Here is a 15514-nt window from a genome sequence, read left to right as displayed (position 1 = left end):
GAAGGAATAAGATGTTTCTGTACCAGCATAACTCAGTTGTCGCCCCATAAAGAATTATACAATAGAAAATTTGCTTCTTGTTTTTTTTCTTAAATGTAAATGATATTGTACTGGTTTGCTATGACACTTGACTCTGTTACAGAGATTTCTGTGTTTTATTAGAATCCTAACTTTTTAGCTAGGAATTTAAGGCTCTCTGTTCTTGTCTCAGTCTTTCTTCTGGGCTTTTTTCACCATTACCATAAGCTCATGAATATGCTCTATTTGCAGGCCAGGTCTCCAGTTGTGGGCGCGCAAGAGGCAACCACACATTGATGTTTCTCTCCCTCTCTCTAAAAATAAATAAAAAAAATCTTTGGAAAACAAAATTACACACTTAAAAAAAAAGCAATCATCATAAAATACCTACATGTTCTAGAGTCATTGATCTAATTATTATTTACTTGTTAAAATATTTAATTATCCAGAGACTCTGAGGTTGCAAGAGGTTTCAACTTGCTCAAATTCACTTAGTAATACATGGAGCTAGAATCTGAATCTAGCTCTGAGTCTGTACTCAGTGATGGCAAGTATCTGGTCTTCCCAGGCTGACATCTCCACTCCTTTGTCATTGCAGACATCACTCGTGTCTCGTAGCACTCTGTCCCATGGCGTCAAGACGCCTTAAAGTCTAAGCCTTCAGGAAGCCCAGACAAGTCAACTAGAGTTAAGTCTAAAGACAACCTTTAAATGATTACCAAGTTTCAATTTTCTTGAGGCACAGGTGTTCTCCATTGCAGATGCTCCTGAGGCTGCTCGCACAGTGCTTTGTGGTTAATTAATATACTTTGAATAATTAAACATTCCATCAGCATGGAATAATGGAAAGCCATCTGGGAGGAAATGGGTCCAGAAAAGATTGGAAAGATTAGAAAACACAGTTTTTCATCCAGATTGGGGCCTATGAAGGCAGCTTCATTTCACACCTTGGGTGAGGCTTTGGGGAGAAGGGAAAGGGGAACTAGGAAAGTTCTTTGGGCAGCCTTACCAGGCCTGCACAGCTGCTGTGTGGGAAGAAGGAGAAGTCAAGGAGTACTTGGGTGCATGGTGAAGGGTGGAGAGGAAGGGAAAGTGGCAATAATTCTTTCTTATTCAGAAGGTGGGGAAGGCACTGAAGGTACAAAGAAGACCCTGGGCTAGAAAGACAGAAGCTGAAGACTGAGGAGACGTCCCCTACCCCAGACCTGACTCTGTGAGACAGTCATCAGAGTCAGCATCTCCATGGAAAGTGCCCCCCAAGAGGGGGCTTGGGACCAGCTGGGAAACCCTCCTTTGAGTTAATTTTTGTAAAGAAAAATATGCCAGTTTTCTCAGGCTGCAAATCGAGTTGCTTAAAAACAGATTTCTTGTCTCACAGTTCTGGAGGCTGGAAGTCCAAGTTCAGGGTGTTGGAAGGGTTGGTGCCTTCTGAAGATTGTGAGGACTCTTCCTTGCCTCTCCCAGCTTCTGGTGGTTTTCTGGTGATCTATGGTGTTCTTTGCCTAAGAGATCTCTGCCTTCTTCACATGGGGTTCTTCCTCAGTGCATGTATCTGTGTCCAAATTCTCCCTCTTGATATAAGAACATCTGTCATTGGATTAGAAGCCTACCCTATTCCAGTATGACCTCATCTTAACTAATTATATCTGTAAGGACCTTATTCCCAAATAAGCCCACTTGTTGGATTACTGAGGATTACAGTTAGGACTTGGACATGGGAACTCGGCACATAATTTAATCCATAATAGAAAAACCTCAAAACCCTCTGCATTGTAGCAGGTGATAAGAAATTACAAAAATTATTTCCAAAGTGTCAAGTTCAGAGCACTCTTCAATGATTATCTAAAACAGTGCCTAGAACAGTACCAGACACTCAATATTTACTGAACAAATGAAACCTCATGCAATGGGGGACCCCTCCTTGGAACTTGCCTCCTTGCCTGCTCTCCCTCCTCATCTCTCAGTTTTCCTCCATCGGCCCTTTAAGGAGAATTCCAGTTCTGGCCCTTTATTGTCTTTCATCTGATGTGCTCCCACTAAGCTCTGGTCTGTCTCATCTAATCCCTGGGATGTGGCTGTCACCTACCCACTGACAAGTTTCAGCTATGTCTCTGGTAGTTCTGCCCTTATATAGACTGGGTTTGCCAAATATTATAAAATAAGACACCCAGTAAATGTCCCATGCAATATTTGGAAATACAGAGTCTAACAATTTATTGTTTATCTGGAATTTAAATTTAAATGGGTATCCTTGCTAAATCTAATAACCCTTGATTTGATTTGGGGCCTCTTGAAGTTACAAACTGAACCCAATTAAATCATTCAATACTCAGTTTCAGTGATTGTAAAGAATGGGGAAGGACTTTATTTTAGTGGAAATCTGTATGTGGCAAATCTTAGATTTGCTTTCTAAATTATTTCACCTTTATTCTTTAAAAATATTTTCACTGTATATAGGAATCAAGGATGGCAATTGTATTTTTCAGCACATTTACCTCTTCTGGTTTCCATTGGTGTCAAAAGGTTAGATCAGTTTGTTCTTTTGAAGATATTCATCTTTTTTTTTTATTGGCTTCTAACTTTATTTTTTGTTTTTGTAGTTTCACTATATGTGTAAGCTTTAAGTTCTATTTGTCATTATTTGTGATTCTTTGGATCTCTTGAATTTATGGATTGTTGTCTTTTATCAATACTGGGAAATTCTCAGCCCTTTATAAGTTGCCTCTGCCCATCTTGTTTCTCTTCTCCTTCTGGGATTCCAGTTCAATGCATCCTAGAGCCTCTTACTCTCTCCTCCATGTCTCTTAATCTACCTTCCAAATTTTCATTCTTTTTGTCTTTCTACACTGCATTCAAGGTAATCCCCCTTCAGCTCCTGTCATGGAGAATGTTTTTAGCATCTTTGTCGGAATACAATTAACATATCATAAAATCCACTTATAAGTTTATAAATCAGTGATTTTATAAAATGTATAGCGTTTTGCAACCATGATGCAATTTTAGAGCACTGCTGTGATCCCCAAAGTTCCCCTCCTTCCTCTTTGCACTTAACAGATATTCAAACAATTTTAACAAACTTAATTTCCAATTATGCTTGCCTTGTAAGAGGACATCACATACTTGACTCTCTTATGACATGCTCTCATCCATTGAGCCATTTCTTCTGGGGTCTCTAAATGTTTTGGCCATATAAATGACAGTGATAATTGGTGGTTGTGTTATTTGGATAATTACCAGTGATGATTACAATGGTGAGATGTGATGATGATGATGATGATAGCTACCATTTATTGAATGCTTGCTTTGTACCTGAATTTATTATATCAGGTGTTTTACTTTATTGAAGCCTCACAATAACACTAGAAGGTAGATATTTATTTGCATATAAAGGTGAGGAAACGTTGCCTCTGAGAGGATCACCATCTTGCCCTAAACCCCATGGCTATGTGAGCAGTGAGGTTGAGAGGTCAGTGCTAGTCTGTTTGACCTCTGAACCTTGGGATTGAACAGCGGTGCCAGCCATCTGTTTGGTATAGGAGCATTCTTTTCATCGTGTGTCTCTGGGCTTTGGATCATCTTTTAGCCATTTCATCTAAAAAATACAAGCAAATTCAGGAGAAGGTAAATGAAAACCACTTTGCTACTTATTACCAGCTCCTCTGAATGTTGAAGAGAATGGCAGTTGAAGTCAAAGTTAATGTGAGGCTTCAGAATTATCTATTGATTTCACAGGTTGATGATCTGCCCACTCCCTTATGCACCATGTGAACTTCCCCATATCTTCCAAGAACATTTTTCTCTTTATGTTTCAAAAAACAGTCCTGTTCATTTGAGTCTTGTGAGAAAAAAAATGTGTTTGCAGAGGGGGCTGGGGTCTGAAGTGTAGAGAGGAGCATTAGAGAGAGGGAGCAGATTAGGAATTTCAGATCAGTGAGAGTGGGTGAAAATACCACCTTTCCTTTGCTTCAACAGTTGTTATTGTTGGTTAGAAATTAACAAGCTGTTACCCATATGTTTCCCTCACTGTTGATTCCATTTTCATTGGTTAAGTGCAGTTTTTATGATGGGGGTTCTTCTATGAGGGGCTTAACTTCACAAGGGCTGGGGTCCTCAGTAAGTGCTCCTAGTTGAAATAAATGTTCCTAAGTGGCTCACCTACGTGTCCCTGTCCATGGATGGCTGTGAAGTGTGCGTGCTTTTTCAAGCACAATTGGCAGGACCGCGGTGTATTTTATGGGACTGACCTTTTTCTTTGTGGTCTGTGGCTTAGCAGCCACTCTTGTTCTGCAGCAAATGAACAATGAGGACAGGCAAAAGGACGTCTGCATGGCTGTTTTTCTCAGGATATGAATAGGCATTCTAGGGCAACTGAACACATTATGTCCACACAATAGGCCTGGCCCGAGTGCCAAATCTCCCTTACATGGCATCCTTTGACTCTAATCAGGATGCATTTTACTTGTGTGGTGTATTTGGTACAGAAAATTGGTATGAGTGAACTGACTTTATTGCTTACATCCACATATTTCATTTTGACATTATATAGTCATAGGGTGTGGAAGTAATTTTCTTTTTTTAATTTTTAAATTATATTTTACATTCAATGTTATTTTATATTAGTTTCAGGTGCTCAGCGTAGTGGTTAGACAATCATATGCTTTACAAAGTGTTTCTCCTGGTATTTCCAGTACCCACCTGTCACCATACATACTCATTACAATATTATTGACTATATTCCCTATGCTGTGCTTTATATCCCCATGATTGTTTTGTAACTACCAATCTGTACTTCTGAATCCCTTCATCTTTGTCATCCAGGCTCCCAATCCCCCTCCCCTCTGGCAACCATCAGTCTGTTGTCTGTGTCTATGAGTCTGTTTTAATTTTTTTTGTTTACTTTGTTCTTTAGATTCCACATGTAAATGAAATAACATAGTATTTGTCTGACTTCCTTCACTTAACATAATTCCCTCTAGGTACATCCATGGTGTCGCTAATGGTAAAATGTCATTCTTTTTTATGGCTTAGTAATAGTCCATTGTATATATGTACCACAGGTTTTTAAACAACTTATCTATTGATTGATGAGCATCTGCGTTGCTTCCATATTTTGGCTATTGTAAATAATGCTGCAATGAACATAGAGGTGCATGTATTCTTTCAAATAAGTGTTTTGAATTTCTTCAGATATATATCCAGAAGTGGAATTACTAGGTCATAGAAAGTTCCATTTTAATTTTTTGAGGAGATTTTATAGTGGTTTCCATATGGCATGGAAATAGTTTTCATTTGGTGAGCTACCCAATAAGCCAATAATACATGGAATGGCTTTGTTGAGAAGGATACAGAGACCCTCAACAGATTCAGTGAAAAAGAAATCTGTCATTGATTAGTTAAGTCTGCCTGGCCATAGGTATGGGGAATACAGCACATGTACTAAGTCATATAGTATCTTATATAGCTTTATATAGTTCTAACTGCTTTACATACATAGTTAATACTAATCTGATCCTCTAAACAATGGTATGCAATAGCTATTACTTTATAGGCATAAAAACAAAAATAGTTATAATTTTAAAGCATAGACAGATCAAGTGGCTTGAACAAGTTCACATAGCTAGTCAGGGGCTGAGAGAGGATTTGAGTCCACAGTCTAGCTTCAGAGTCTGGGTTCTGATCCACCGTGTCAAGCTGTCTTTATGTATCTGTTATCCCATTGTGATCAAGACAGATTATCTGGGTCAGCCTGGTTCAGTAAAGGGCTCACATTTTTCCTGGCTTAGGATATGAGAAGGGATTTCTTCCACTGTGATGTGTACTAGACATGAGCTTCATGGGTCTCTATTGCCCCCCCCTCCTTTTTTTTATGCTGACAATGATTTAGATTACTGACCTTGCAAAATGAGATGTCTTTTTCAGAGAAAGAGAAAATCCCAAGGATGAGTAGGTGTTCATAGCATATGTGGGTGACAGTTAACTCGGGTCTCTGAAATGCATAATGTCTGAAGGTGACAGGGCAAGTTGAAGACAAGGGTATAGTGTAAGGTGTTCCAAACCTATCACTTGCCTTACCTGTACCTTTATTTATCACTTAGGTGATCCTTTTTTTTTTCTCTTCTTTTTTTCTTTAATTTAAAAAAAATCCTCACCCATGGACATTTTTCTTTTTTCTCTTCTTTTTTTGAGAGAGAGAGAGAGGAAGGGAGAGAGGAAAGAAGAGAGAGAAACATCAATGCAAGAGAGAAGCATTGATTAAGGTTGCCTCCTGGATGCACCTGGACTGGGGATTAAACCCACAACCCAGGTATGTGCTCTGACCAGGAATTGAACCCTCAACCCTTCAGTCACAGGATGATGTTCCAACCAACTGAGCCACACTGGCCAGGATGGCCCTTTTTTCTTTTAAATGACCACTTATTAAGTGCTGAGCACTTAACTGTACTATTTCATTGTATCCTCACAACAGTCCTCCATTCGACAGATGAGGGAACTATGGCTCAGGGAGATTAAGTAAATTTTGTTTGACTTCAAAGTCGCTCTCAATGGAATCAGAAGTTTTCAACTTTTATTAGTAGTTGATGCTGAATCTCAAGTTCAATGGAAATCCCAATATGCAAAACAGATAGTGGCAATGGGGTCCCAGAAATCTGCCTGCCAGGCACTTATCCCTCCTCTCCACAGCCACCCCTAGACTCTAGTCTTTCCAAGACTGCATTTGAGAAAGCACTGAAAGCCCTCTTCAGTTGAGCAGCTTAGAATCCCATCTTGCCTTGCTGTGGTATGGTTGACTGTGGCTCCTGTCTCCCCTTGCTGGAATATTTCCTGTCCTGGGGTGCTTTGGGGGCATTCCCCAACCACTTAAAGACAGACTCCCCGTTTGACTCAACAGGAAGACAAGGAAGGAAGTACACCTTCCTGTCTGCAAGTTTTCTAGACTTCTCTAGCACCGATTTGTTTTCAAATCTCTTTTTAATTTGTATATAAGATATTATTAATTTGAAAAGATTTATTCAACTGTTATTTCCCCTTAGGTAATCAGTGTTAACTTTTATATGGTTCCTCTTCTACTTTTCTATTTTTGTACAAATATATACGTATACATGTATGTAATTTTTCCTGTTATTTAAAGAAATGGAATCACTGTATATTCTGTAACAAACACTTTTAACTTCCACTGTATCATGATTATCACTCCAGATCACCACATAAAAATTAAACTTAAAATTTCCCACAGTATGGACATACCAAAAGCCTGATGTTTTTAGATAAGAATTTGTCACATTAGTTACTAGAAGTCTAAGGTTTTATATTTTTTGATTCACTTCTTTAAAAATGTATGGCATGCATATATTTTGGTTAAAAGCTGAATCAGGGGGTACTTCCAGCCAAGATGTAGGCCTAGATAGACATGCTGTGCCTCCCTCCACAGCTGAGAAGAAATGCAACTACTTCAAAACTAGAGACAACCAGAAGTACCAGAAAACTGAGGTGCATGGAAGTCCTACAAACACAGATATCAAGAAGAAATACTCATCCAGACAGGTGGGAGGGGCGGAGCCAGGGTGGAGAGGACGCAGTATGGTGGCGGCGGCGGCAGCAGCAGCAGCAGCATAAGGTGGGCAGAAATTGCAGTCACATGTTTTGGAAAGTCAGGAGGAACACCTGGGGAGCGTTCCCAGCACCAGGACAGACTGCACAGCTCACGGTCCCAGCACTGGGGAAAATAAAGCCTCATTGCTTCTGACTGTGCAGGCCAGTGGGGATTGGGGTAGAGGAAGAAACTGCTGGTCTCTCAGCAGAGTCCACTTGTTTGAAGGGCCCCATGGTCCTGGAACATACGTGGACCCACCCACTCTGGGAATGATGGCCAGGGCAGCACCTAGAGAGGTGCCAGTCCCATACAAAGGTGGGAGAAGTGCCTGGAAAAGGGGCGAGTGCTGAACAAGTGGCATTGTTCCCTCTCAGACCCATCCCCCTCATACAGTGGCACAACATGGTGAAATAGGTCACCTTGTACTGATGAATCCCTAAGGCTCCGCCCCTTATAATGTAACAGGTACAACAGCTCTACCTAAGACACGGAGGCAAACAAACACAGGAGCCTTTCAAGTTGAGGAGACAAAAAAGTATGGCCCAAAAAGGGAACAGATCAAGGTTACAGTGGGAGAACTAAGTGACAAGGAGATAGCCAACCTAACAGATGAAGAGTTCAAAACACTGGTGATAAAGATGGTCACAGACTTGACAGATATTCTTAAGTATGGCAAACGCATAAGGGAAGAAGGGAAAGCTATGCTAAATAAAATGAAGGAAAATCCACACAAAACCAGTGGTGAAGGGTAGGAGACCAGGGTTCAAATCAATGATTTGGAACATAAGAAAGAGAAAAACAGTCAACCAGTACAGAATGAGAAAACCAGAATTGAAAAAAATGAGGAGAGGCTTAGGAACCTCTGGGACAACTTTAAACGTGCAAACATCCAAACCACAGGAGTGCCAGAAGGAGAAGAGGAAGAGCAAGAAATCAAAAGCTTATATGAAAAAATAATGAAGGGAAACTTCCCAAATTTGGTGAAGGAAATAGACATACAAGTCCAGGAACCACAGAGAGTCCTGGGCGATCTGGACCCAGAGGGGACCACAACAAGACACATCATTATTAAAAAGCCAAAGGTGAAAGATAAAGAGAGAATCCTAAAAACAGCAAGAGAGAAGCAGAGAGTTGCCTACAAAGGGATGCCTGTAAGACTTCAGATGATTTCTCAAAAGACACTTTGTAGGCAAGAAGGGACTGGCAGGAAGTATTCAATGTGATGAAAAGCAAAGACCTAAAACCAAGATATCCTTTTCCAGCAAAGCTATCATTTAGAATGGAAGAGCAGACGAAGTGCTTCCCAAACAAGGTAAAGCTTATGGAACTCATCATCACCAAACTATTATTATATGAGATCTCAAAGGGACTTACTTAAGAAAAAGAAGATCAAAACTATGAACACTAAAATTACAACAAACTCACAACTATCAACAGCTGAGTCTAAAAATAAAAATAAAATCCAACTAAGCAAACCAGAATAAGAACAGAATCATAGGGAGGGAATCATTTGAAGGGTTATCAGCTGGGAGGGGGAAGGAGGAGAAATGGGGAAATGGTGCAGGGATTAAGAAGCATAATTGGTTGGTACAAAATAGACATAGGGAAGTTATGAATAATATAGGAAAGGGTGAAGCCAAAGAACTTATACGCATGACCATGCACACAAACTAAGGGGGGGTGGGATTCCTGGAGGGAATGGGGGTACTGGGCAGAGGGCAGCAAAGGGGGAAAAATTGTGATACTGTATCTACATAATCAATAAAATATACTTAAAAAAAAAAAACTGAATCAGGAGGAAGTATGTAATAATAGATTTTGGTCAGTCTAGAGCCATGCCTGGCAAGGTGCATGTGCTCATTAAAGGTTAAATCTGAAAGTATAAGATCCTTTTATTAAAAAAAAGATTTTACTTATTTGTTTTTAGAGAAAGAGGAAGTGAAGGAGAAAGAGAGGGAGAGAAACACCAATGTGTGAGAGACACATGGTTGCTTCTCACATGTCACCAACTGGGGACCTGGCCCACAACCCAGGCTTGCACCCTGACCAGGAATTGGACTGGCGACCCTTTAGTTTGCAAGCTGGTTCTCAATCCACTGAGCCACACCAACCAGGACTATAGTATCTTTTTGTAAGTAAAAACAATCTGAGAACGTAGAAGGAATTGATTTTTATTCAATATATTTTAGAAGTAAGATTATTAGCTTTTCTTAGGTGTCTAAAGGAATTTGGAAGAAAGGAGTTATTTTCCAATCACACACATGCTTCTATGGTTCAGTTGCCTATGATTAAAATACAACCAAACCATAGCAGGGTTACATTAGACATTCACTGCTCAGATAACAATAGGTTATCACTTTCTCTCTGACCTGCTCTCCAATGATTGCACCTCCCCTACCCCCAAGAATGTCAATCCTTATTCCTGTTTGGACTGATTAGTAAAGCATTAGTCTGCTTCTAACCGACAGTGAAATAGCTGCACTTCAGGTAATTGTCAGGCAGCATAACCTCCAGCTCCCAGACATTCAGAATCTGTCACAAGCCTGGTTGAGGGAAATAATGCTTATGCACAATTATCTAAAGAATAATTACTTCATTTTCCCTCCCCTCTGGAAGTCAAGTTCTGTCCAGGAACATAAGAAAGATGTGTGCATGTACTAGATTCTATTGTATCATAACTCCAGAAATGCTCTTCTGAATTATAGATTGGGTTATTCCATCACCTTCCACCTTAGATTAAGGAAGTTCTAAAAAGGACATTATGGTGATGAACATTTGATGTTTGGAGTAGAAAAGACCTGAGTTTCAATCCCAACCCTGGCATCTATTAACTATAAGACTTTAGGTGAGTCACATAATTTCTCTGAGTTAATATAATATTGTGTACCAACTATAATTTATATGTAAATATCTAGGAAAAAGAAAAAGAAGAACAGCTCCTAGACCATAGGCTGTTTGTAGAATTAAATGAGAAAATCTATGTTAAGATCTGGCAGTTGAGTGCTCAGTTCATGGTCTCCCTGGAGTAGCTATTATTTTAACTAGAGCCTTCTAGGCCCTCTGTGAATCCTGAAGTCTATGTTCACACCCACTGAGAACTCTGGGAAAGTAGGTTATTCTCTAGTTTGCCCAGCCACTTGGGCTCACATCAGCCAATTTGTATGCTTGCCAGTCAATGATTTTTGTTCCCAAACATTTGTCAGTTGAATTTATCATGATAATGTGTGTGTGTGTGTGTGTGTGTATATATATATATATCCTATTGCCCTGGCTGGTTTAGCTCAGTGGATTGAGCGTCGGCCTGCGAGCTAAGTGTCGCTGGTTCGATCTTCCAGTCAGGGTACATCAGAGAAGGAAAACTCTGACTCCAGAAAACCTCCGCTGCCTTGCGGCATACCTCTTCAGGGGAAAGGCTAAGGGAGTAAACCCCGACAGAAAATCCGGAGCCGGAGTCCCTAAGGCGGTTTGACGTTGTAGTCAACACCGGCAACTCCTGCGGCGCACCTGAACCCAAGCTGTATCGACTCCGTCTTTCCCTTGGACCCTTCAGCTGCGAAGAGAGGGGGGGTCTGCTGCATGGGCAACAGCAGACCCTCCATATCACCCTGCCCAGGCTCTGTAGCTTCAGCGTCATCACAAGATGTCGATTCAACACGGGAGGAGACAGATACCGTGTCACTCCCGAGTCGGACTGCACAGCCATTTTCGGCGGTGCAGATAGACTCTTAAGAAGCTACACCATCGTCTCTCGAGATGGACGGCTGCCGACAATATATATCCTAAAACATATGACAGGAATTATTTCAATAAAAGTCAAGGAGAATATTTGGAAAGACTTCATAAAGGTGAGCAGCCAAGAGAAATTGCTGTCACAGTAGATGTAGGTATAACAACTATTTAAAAAGTGGAGAAAGACTATAAAAATCTAGAAGTATACACTCAAAATGCTTCACAAACTTTCTAATTTTACCCTCCAATTTAACTACAGATTATAGGCGATGTATTGTGAATGTGATTTATAGGAGGAAGGTGGCACAATAATGCAAATCGGAGGACTTAGAATCAAGGGAAGGGCATTGCCCTACACTGAGATTGGGGATTGAAGGTATATTCATAGGATTAATTTAAATAAAAGGTGTAAGGTGTGTTTGTATCATGGTATTTTTGTAAATAATTCCCCCACTTTAAACAGTGTTGTTTTTTGTTTTTAAATCAACCAATGAGTTACTGTGTCCAGATCACTTTTACTATATTATTGTCACTAACAGCACTTTAAAGACTCACAAGGGAAATCTCTTTCTGGTCCCAGAACAAGCACATTTCTATGAAAAGAAATGTTTTGGCCAAATGGATTTTGTGAATCAAATCAGTTTTTCTTCTTCATAGTCACTCCTAGAAAGGTAAGAACCAAAGTAGTGATCTGCGCCTTATAAATGGAGGCTATCTGATGATAAACACTTTGTACTAATCTCATGCCTGGGTCCTTCTTTCCTTCTTATTTAATTTTGCCATGTATATTTTGAAGGTTTACTTTATTTTATATAACTTTATGTATTATTTGAGGTACAAATGCAAAACCCATAAGTCTCAGCTTCCCCAAATATCTCCCTAGCGTCCACTGTAGATCCCCACTTGCCTCATCACCAGCTCTGGGAAAACCTAGCCTAATGCCTCCCATGAACCTAAGCTTCAGAAAATAAAGGCTGCAAATGGAAGGTGATGTTGTCTTCTGGCAACTCTTGCCTGTTAGACAAATTAATCTCTCAACAAATGTTACACATCTGAAAAAAGAGTTTTTCAGCCTGTCACGTATTAAGCAAGTGGATGAAATGTAACTCGGGAGTTCCCAGTGTGTCTCATTTGGCTGGAGGCTGGTCCTCACAAGCATCAGCATTTCAGTTATGGGCTCTAAAGAGTTTCCCCGAAAACTACACCCTAGAAAGTACGGAGCACTGTTTTCATCATTGTTTCCAGGGGACTTTATTGTAAAAGAAGCAGAGGGGCATCATGCAGGGAACTCTTCTTCAGACCTGTTGGAGCCCACCTACGTGCTGCTCAGTGACTTCATAAGGTCATTGCATCTCTGTGGGGTTGGGTTTGACATCTTTGAAATGAGGTGGTCCTGATACATCAGTGGTTTTCAAAACATTCAGTGAGTATGAGGATGGGAGTGGATGGGACTTTGAGTCTTCACCCTTGCTTTAACCAGAGTTACCTGACTTTTATCTGGTTTGTGTATCTTGTTAGAAAAATGAGTTCTGCTACTTGAAGCAAAAAGTAGGTCTTAGAAACCACTGGACTGGCTGATCTCTAGAAGAGATGATGCTATGAATGCAGCTGAATCTGCTAAGAACAGGGAATGGCCTTTCTTTGGCATGTTGTCCTCAGTAGACCCTCTCTTAGACGTGAGGAGATGGTAGCAGCAGTCCCAGCCATGGGCTTTGAACCCAGATACCCAGCATCAGACTGAATCCTTGCAAAATGTGTACAACTCCTTGAGAAATATAAGCTGCTGGAGCAATACTCCTATGCTGACTTCCGTGATCGCTCTCCCTTGCCACCCCCTGACCCCCGGTCTTGATAACCTTGCTATGGACTACACAAGTTTGAGGAAGATGAATCAGGTCACAGCCAGGCAATCATCATACACTTTCTCTTTTGGCTGCCTTAGCCGCTGCTTGTGCATTTGCTATACTAGCCAAGGAAAACCTACAATTTCAGAATCAGAGGCACTAGCGCCAAAGGTGCAGCAGCTGATATGAATTAATTAATTAACTATTTAATTTCTTTTGTAAACATTTTTTGTGTACCTGCTCTGTAGGAGACACAGGACTAGGTCCCAAGCATAGTGATAAATAAGGCTTAGACAGTGCCCTCAAGGAATTATGGGCTCCTGAGGGAGGGAGGTCATATATGTACAATTTATTATGATGGGGTCAGGGGTGTACACAACACCTTGGAAGCACAGGGAAGGGAACAACTAGCTTTGCCTGGGAGGTTGGAAGAGACTTAATGATATCTGGAATTTAGTAGCTCCTCAATAAATACTTACTGAATGATTGCATATTTGAGAAGATGAACTCTGGAGCCAGACTGCTTGGAATTGAACCCCAGCTCTATCACTTGATCAGATGTGTGATGTTTGGCAAGTTACTTAATTTCTCTTTATCTCAGTTTTTCTTTCTGAAAAATGGGGCTAATAGCACTGACCTCACCTTATAGGGTCGTTGTGAGGAGTAAGAGTTAATACAAGTGGGGTCTTTCACACAGGGTTTGGCACGCAGTGAATGCCCTGTAGGGGCTTACTGATCAGCTTGGGTGTTGCTAATCGGGAGTTTGCAGGGTAGAGAAAGGAGGGCAAGACAGCACAGGGGCTCCAGGTTAAAAACACAGGCATTCCCTTCCGTAACTCAGTGAGGAAACTTGCTTTTACTGGAATTAAAAAGAAAAAATGAGTGATGCGTAAGCCACAGTCCCGTGCACATGTCTTGCCTTCCCCGCCTTGGTCTCACATTCTCTTCCCTCTGCATCCCTCCATTTCCTTTATTTTTTGTCCTTCTCCTTCTGTTTCTTCTTCCTCCCATCCTCAGACCATCTTCTCTTCATCCCACCATCTCTCATCAGCCCTCTGAGATCTGCTCTTTTCATTCTCTTTTTCTTCCCTCCTTATTTCACTGTATCTCTATTCCTCCTCCCCCTTCCCACCTAACCAAGCTGACCCTATAAACATTTCTCCAAAGCCTGAAAAACCAGATCTTGCTCTTCTCTGTGCCCCACTTCCTCCAGCAAGAAGCATAGTGACAGGTTTGAGTCAGATCAGAATGAAGAAATAAATCCCTTTTTTTTTTTTGTTACTGTTGCTTCTCGGTGAAATGTACCAGTGGATGCCCTTTGTTGCCAACACAGCCAGGGACCTCTGGTGATATTTATAGCTTGGCACAATCACGGCTTTTGGCCTTCTAACTTTTCACTGTCCAACACTCAAGCAGTTTTCAGGGTTTAATGGCAGTAAGTGACATGAACAGAACCATCCCTCTGACATCCTGAGGGGACTTGCGCCTGGATCCCCAGAAAGACAAAATTCATGATTTTACTACAGTCAGAAACTAATGCTCAGGCATGAAGGGTGAGCCCTGAAGCTGGGGTAGAAGCCTCCAAGATGTCTGGCCTGGGCACCTCTTCAGAGGGGCCTTCGTTTTTTCTATTCTGTAAATGATTCTTGCAGATAACTGTGTGCTTGACACCGTTTAAGGTCCTGGGGATGCGGAGTTGACAAGGCAGAAATGGTCCCTGTTCTCCTGGGATAACTTCCAATGGGAGAGGTAGACCATAAACAAGTAAAAACATGGACAAGATACTTTTAGACATTTACAGGTACTGTAGAGAAAAGAAAATAATATAATTAATAAAGGTACTTGGTGGGAAAGTGTTTGCTTTAAGTCACACCATCAGGAAAGTCCCCCCTGAGAAGAGCCCTTTGAGCTGAATCTTCATTAATAATAAAGAACCACCATATAAAGACTTGGGGAAGGGTGTGTGCAAAAGCTCCCAGGTCAAAGAGTTTGGAGAAAAAGGCCCTGAGGTATGGGGTGTAGGGACCAAGGGACAAAGCTGGTATATGGTGAAATTGGTGAGGAAACAGTGACCAGCATTTATAAGGCCTTATAATCCCTGGTTACAAGTCTCTTTGTAAGTCACAGACTGATTGGGTGATTATGTTGGGAAAAAAATTGATTTAAGAGAGTTTAGGTAGCCCTCTGGATTGCCATGGACAGTTGTGGAAAAGTGGCAAGAGCAAGGGGCAGCAGCTGAACTCTGACATTGCTGGTGCTGGCTCTACCACCCATACCATCACAGGGCACAGGACATGTCCGCTGGATGGCACCCAATGCTGCATGGACCCAC

This window comes from Furipterus horrens, unplaced genomic scaffold (assembly GCF_987537825.1).
Source record: "Furipterus horrens unplaced genomic scaffold, mFurHor1.1.pri manual_scaffold_2, whole genome shotgun sequence".
In the NCBI taxonomy this organism is placed as follows: Eukaryota; Metazoa; Chordata; class Mammalia; order Chiroptera; family Furipteridae; genus Furipterus; species Furipterus horrens.
This window is presented reverse-complemented; position numbering follows the sequence as displayed.